At 36.9% G+C, this 6,784-nt stretch overlaps 2 protein-coding genes across 2 annotated transcripts in view; both read left to right on the forward strand.

Moving 5' to 3' along the window:
• Window positions 1-6,784, forward strand: part of LOC112137138 (polysialoglycoprotein-like) — a 190,080-nt gene that overhangs the window by 42,580 nt on the left and 140,716 nt on the right. The gene's annotated exons all lie outside the window — the stretch shown is intronic.
• Window positions 1-6,784, forward strand: part of pvalb7 (parvalbumin 7) — a 39,698-nt gene that overhangs the window by 22,431 nt on the left and 10,483 nt on the right. The window lies entirely within an intron of this gene.

Consider the following 6,784-nt stretch of genomic DNA (forward strand, 5'->3'; position numbering starts at 1 on the left):
ATGCTTTCCTGTGCCCACAATTAAGCCTGTGCTTAACCCTTTAACACCTGAGGCGCTGCCGGTGACGCCTAAACACAAAATCTTATACTGTAACATTTCAACGTCCACGGGGGATATTCTCCTTCAGAATCTGCTGGAATTACGTTGATCGTGTTAATAATTAAAATATTACAGTCAACCAGAGAACATAAACACTGGAGCTCCGGTGTTAAAGGGTTAAATTATAGTCTCAAAATTGTAATTTGTGTGCTCAAAATAGTAAATTGTTGCCATGAAGTGCTAATTGATGGAAACAAAATCTTAATTTGTTTTCACAAATGGCTAATTTATGCCAACAAAACACTAAAAGGTCTTCGCTTAAAATTCTCATTTATGGCCACAAGTTATTGATTTGATGGAACAATTTGTTATTTTATATGTTGTGTCCAGGGCTCTGGGATTTGGCCTTTTCTGGTTTGTACATTTAATGATCACCAAGCTTTTAAATGAATCTTATAAAACATAAAATAATGACAAATTTAAGCTTGCAAAAATGAAACACAAAATTATCCATTGATCTTGTCTACATTTTTGTACATTAGAAAGAATATAAAGCTTTAGAGTTTACATTAAAAGGTGCGGCATAAAAGTTTAAAAATCATATTATTTTAAATGAATGCATAATTTTTCACAATGTTCCAAAACATTCAAGTCTGGAAACTCTCCCATTCTCCCACTCCCACCTTTTCATGTGTAGAGTTTTAACGGGAACTAAAATAAATCTTCCTTAGAAAGAACTTTTTGTTGTAATATTGACACACAATCAGAGCATTTTAGAACTAAAATAACTATTTCTGATTCAGGTCATCATATCGAAAGAAGGTTGTGGGGTTGCTTGTTTAACTATATCGTGAATTGTTGATCAATCATAGTCAATTACATTTTAATAAACTTTTGTGTTAATGCAATGAGTTTCCCAAATACTGCCTATTGCTTGATAACCAATATTGGATCCCACAGATGCTTTTGAGCATAGTATAACTTTCACCACCCCTAATGACATCACAATCACACACAAAGAAGTCCTTTATCACTATTAATTGGTGACATGGTTTTCCTCTTCTGAAGTGACCCAGAGACGTGTCATTCCACTAAGTTACACTTCGTCTGCACAGATGTTAAAAAGAGGAAGTAAAAGTGGCATAAAATGCATACATGTACAGAAAACCAAAAAGCACTCATTTGAAGTCATAAAGTTCGTTGAAAGCTGAGAAGGCAAGAAAATTTTGTCAAATTTGTGTTTTTTTACCAGGACGAAAATTACAGTTTTGGAAGTGAACCTTTTAACCTTCTAACAGTCTAATTTTCCTGTGAATGTCTCCTTTTTATGTGTGTAACATTAAACTCACCACGTTAAACCATCTGTTGCTTTAATTACACCATTCTCTCTACATGAGTTTTCATAAATTGATTGAAACAACTCTGCAAATAATCCACAAATGATCACCTACACACAATGAGGGACAAGCTACAAAATACACAATAAACAATTGTAATCCCAATCACTGGATCACAGTTTGCTGCACCAGATACTGAAATCAAATTTGCAAGAAACTCACTAGCATAAAAAAAAGTTTTCTTTAAAAAGTTCCTTTGGACCTAAAGTTGAAGACTTTTTTAGAGTTTTAATTTGGAAAAGAGGGAAGTCGTCTTCAACCTAAAAGCAAGTTAGGAGAAACTCTTTAAAACATTTTCTGCTATTGGAGCATTCTGGATGAATGAAAGTCTTCACAGATAAAGCACTCATAACTAACAGGGAGTCAAAGGTCAAACGTGGGGACACAAATCTCCTGAGATTCAGTGTTAAAGAGTCAAACCCTCCAAACTAGTGATTTAAAGCCTCTCAGTCTGGGTTCAATACTTTTGTATTTGCTGTATCCTTGGTCTCCTTTTCAGAAGACTGAGCTCAGCAAAAGTAATCAAAATCAAGTTATAAGATTAGCAATGTTTAATAAAGAGACAAATACAAAAAATTAGTCTCTAAAGAGAACAATTTACCTTCAGGGCTCCCAACCAAATCAATGTATCTCATAAGAAACCGACACAGAGCGGACCTGAGGGATACAAACTTTTCCTTTTTCTTTTCTCAAGTGGCTAACGTTTTCTTTTTTTATGTAATAGGGACAAATACAAAACAAAAACTGAGATCATTATGTTAAAACAATCTGATGCATGTGTCACAGTGTTTATAGCCATGGCTAATTCGCAACACTTGTCCCTAGAAGAGCTTTTACAGAAATCATAGATGAACAGTGAAAAAATACCAAGAGTACCATCAATAAAAAAAAAATAAATAAATAAATAGATGATTAAAAGACAACAAGACAAAACTCTAATTTATATGCTTCAGCACAGGATATTTATGCAATGTGGGTGCACTGCTGACAAGATTTAGTTTGTTTTTTTAAATGTGGAGAGTTTTGTTAAGCATTTTGTATTGATAGGGAGACTATGCACTGATTGGTTGATTTCCCTGAGAAGGAGCCCCTTAAGACGTCCCCTTGCAAGGATCAGTATCAATGTGTTTCTCATTGATTCTAATTTGTTTATCAAATGTGTTATGTGATTTGCAGTATTGTACCTGCAGCTGGATGCAAAAAAGCATCCATTCAAATAAGAATTAATTATTGTATTCAGTAACAATTTTTCACTCCTGATCCTTTCCATCCTCGTCGTTCCTCAACATCTTCAGCTCTGTGTCCGTTCTCTTTCTCAGATCACCGTCTCTAAAGTTTAGACAAGTTGGTTTTGAGCTTAAACCAACATTTTGGCTGCTCTCATCATCATCATCTTTTCATTTTTGCTTCTAATGCATTATGTGGAAGGTAAATGCTTCTAACAGCAGGTGTCAGTATAGTAAATCATTTTTTGGAGCTTAGAATCTGAACTCAGTTTATAAATGTTCCTATAGCGCTCGGATCATCTTCCTTTCCTTTTCTAACATGACGAGCGACTCACCACATAAAAACTTCAGCAGCTGCTTCTTTAGTGCAACAACTTCTTGTTTTGTCACTCAAATACAAATGATGAAAGCAGAGAGGAAAAGAGATGACAGCTGTTTGGTAACAAAGTAGCTAAGATCTTATTTTATGTGATTGATGAGGGAATAAAAGTTGTTGTGATTCTAGGAAAAATTTTTCAATATTTCCTGGAGGAATGGAGCGCTAAGAAAAAGCCGTAAAACAAAGAGGCGGGGCGGGTGCAGGACACAAACAAATGCAGGCGAGGGTGTATGAGTGCTGCACACTCTGACTCCATATCTATTTACATGTAGCTGGAAATGGATCTTTGGAAACGCTGCTCGTGTAACACACCATCGCCAGCCATGAATTGCAGGAGCATTTTTTCAAGGGTGTATTTATCTTCAAGGTCAGACCAGCTGCTGGAGTCTGTTGTGCTGGCGCAACTCTGTGTGTCAGAGAATGTGTGGATTGTGTACTTGAGTGTGTGTTTTAGATATACAGTGACTGTTTGTATACAGTTTATTGCCTGTCGGCCTTGGAATATAACTCTGAAACAGAAGCGCGCCGTAAAGCGTCTGCTGATGAAATATAGTCAGGTATTCAGTTGACAGGTACACGCCGACAAACGCACACACAGAAACACAAGGAGTGAAACTGACAGAAGGTCTCAGCAAACACACCCTTTGTGTTTACCAGGCTGACAGCTGGTTCCCATAGCAACTTCAGGGGAAGGCAAAATGCTGAGGCTGAGCATTACTAAAGACAAAGCGCTGGTGTTGGGTCCTTTGGTAAAATGAATCAGGATGCTCTGCAAAAGGAGCACTGTTTACAAAAGCAGTAGATTTTTTTACTGAAATCACAAAAAGACCTGCTGAAATTTAAGTTCAGAAGTTCTAAATATACTTTTCCCTTCCTGTTCTTTACATAGCTCCTCTTTTGACCAGTGTGGAAGCATTTTTAGGTGAACTGTGGTCAAAATGAAGGTCTTGGATTCAATGCAATTGAAGCCCGATGCACTTTTCGCCCTGATGTGCACATTAACTTTCTAGCAATAGAGTCGATGTAAACTGAGGACAGTGGGTGACTAGAGTGCTGTGCATTATGGGAATCAGGCACATAAAAAAGCCACCAATATAATGCAAACGCTTCTAGAATAATATATATTTACAGCCAGAGAACTAGCTGTACTTTTTTTTTTCATTTTCTTGGTCAATATTTTCTGATAATACTAGACCCAAACAAGCAGCTGTTGATTTTCTGTGACTTTTGGACATTCCAGGTGTGCAAAAGCAAACCAAACCAAGTAAATGTGTGAATCTGTGAATGTAACATATATAGAGTTCAAATGCACAGTGAATGGCTGTTTCGACCATTGACTGTATACGAGAATTGGACTGCGTTACCCCTTCCCCCCATGTTTCAATAGGAAACACAGAATCTATTTACAACCATTTAGCGTTAAATTCACTGCTATTTAGTGCACTTGATAGGACATTTACCATTTTGTAGAACTGACCGAATAAAAAATTTCAAATTCACGTGTCCTAGAAATTTCCCAGAAGTCTTTGCAAAAAACTAGTGTGCATCTATCCAGATTAGATTAGTGAATATAGTCCACAATGCATTGCCTTTGAGCATTTTTTAATGTGACAAATGATTTTTTATTTATTTTTCATAAACCATCCTAGTTTTCATTATCAGAATCGGTGGATTCATAAATATTATTCGAAAAATGTTCATATTAATTAGGTTTTTGCTTTGAGAAAGCAATGGGGTCTTATTTGGTGCATGGTGCGCGTAGTGTCCGAATTGCTTTCAGTGGAGTGCAGTGTGCTCTAAATCAGGTCAGTCTCACTTCAATGGAACAAGAACCAAATTTCCTTGACAATAGATTAGCATGTGCATATAAAATTTGGCACTGAAGATACATGTCCTTGTCGTCTGAAAGACAGTGAGTGATCACATGACCCAGATATTTGATTTATTTAGACACTAAGGATATTGTCAGACAGTTTGAAGTCTGGACATGGCATATATTTGTCCTCTTTTGTCATAAATGCAATTTTCAATGCATTATATTTTATATCACATTGTTCACTGTACTCAGATTAAATTGCTGCTGGAGTCCAGCTGAACTGGGCTAAAGACCACCAAGTCATCAGCATACATCAGAGTACCACAGTATCTCCAACCATGCAGCCAGTTCTACACATTCACACTCATTCATGTAAGAGTTACAGTCCCACGCTTTATATTTTCTTACTAGTTATGACAATGTTTAAAAAATCCAGCATGACCATCTGCCAATGATCAAATGTGCAAAACTTTGTGCAAAACTGACTGAATTTACAACAATTCATCATGTCCCACGCACTCCTACTCTCACAAAAGCCCTCATATTAGGGCTAAATTTATCACTCCAACCAAAGCCATTGTGTATACGTGGGAAAAAAAGATTTTATTCTCCCACTCTTTCACGCTCAGCTTGTAAAGATGGAAGCACAGCTGCACTGACGACCAGAGGAAATCTTCAGACACCTTTAAGGATGTCAGATATGCTCTTGCTCACACCAAAACATTACTGTATATGTTTTCTTAAAGACCCTCTCCAATGAAAATAGTGTTTTTGGTGTTTTTACTAAGTTCTTGTGGCATTTTCCTCATGATGGAGTACATATGTAAAGAAAAATAAGCTTAAAATTGCATTTCTGAATATTTCTTTATTTGAATCAATGTGATTCAGGAGCAGAAAAAAATGTAGTTTGATAAAGAGCTTATTTGTTAAGTAAAAAATATACTCAATTCTGATGCATCCCCCTGTAGACGGCCAGATCCATGTACATTTTTTTTCTTCTTTACATGAATTTCCATCAGTTTTTGTGCTGGTCGCATGTAAATACATGTGAGTAACATCAGTCATGTTTTAATACATTGATAAAATATATATATTGACTATGAGCCAAACTAGCATGCTACTTGCTAGCACGTACTTTAGCACCACTCGAAACACTTTTAGAATTGATCTCATGACTATTGGATTTATCTGATTCATTATTGATATAGAAGAAAATATTATGTGGTAGAAATAAAGCCTTCAAATGGCCAAAAAAGAATTTCACAGGAGCTTTAGCTATTGTGTCTAAACCGACAGTGTTACCTGTGCGAGCACACCTCTAAAACCTGCTCCTCCTAACAGTTTCTGGGTCCCCCCTCTTTTATTTTTACCTGCTAATCTGTGGGTGTGCAGACGAGGGATGCCCCCTCTGTGCGAACAGTGTGACACCTATGTGCTCACACTGACAGCTATGGCTGGCCGCTGCGCCTGCCGTGACCTCATGCAGCACCTGTTGCTGCATTGGCCTCCTGCTCATTAAGAACTGCATCTGATTCCTCTCCCCCCTCTGTCTGTCAGTGAGCCTCTCACTTTCTCTCTATTTTCAGTTTGATCTGTGGATCAGACAGCTTTCATCCAGATCTACATCGCACTACAATCATTGTCGTGGTTTGTTAGTTGAGTATTTAGAAGTTGTTTTCTTATATTGTGTAAAAGCACAAATAACACACAAAGTTACTCTAATTCTTTTACAAAATGACACAAAAACATATTATAATACAACACACCTAACTGCAAGGACCATATTATTTTCGCAGTTGTAAACATTTCTGCACCTTTGAGCAAGAATTTCACCACTACCACATACCCCAAACTTTCCAAACTTTGCACACATCTAGTACCCGGCGAAAATCAATTTTGAGCATAGTGAATATGCCCACCGCTAAAA

This window comes from Oryzias melastigma, linkage group LG1 (genome assembly GCF_002922805.2).
Source record: "Oryzias melastigma strain HK-1 linkage group LG1, ASM292280v2, whole genome shotgun sequence".
NCBI classification, from domain to species: domain Eukaryota; kingdom Metazoa; phylum Chordata; class Actinopteri; order Beloniformes; family Adrianichthyidae; genus Oryzias; species Oryzias melastigma.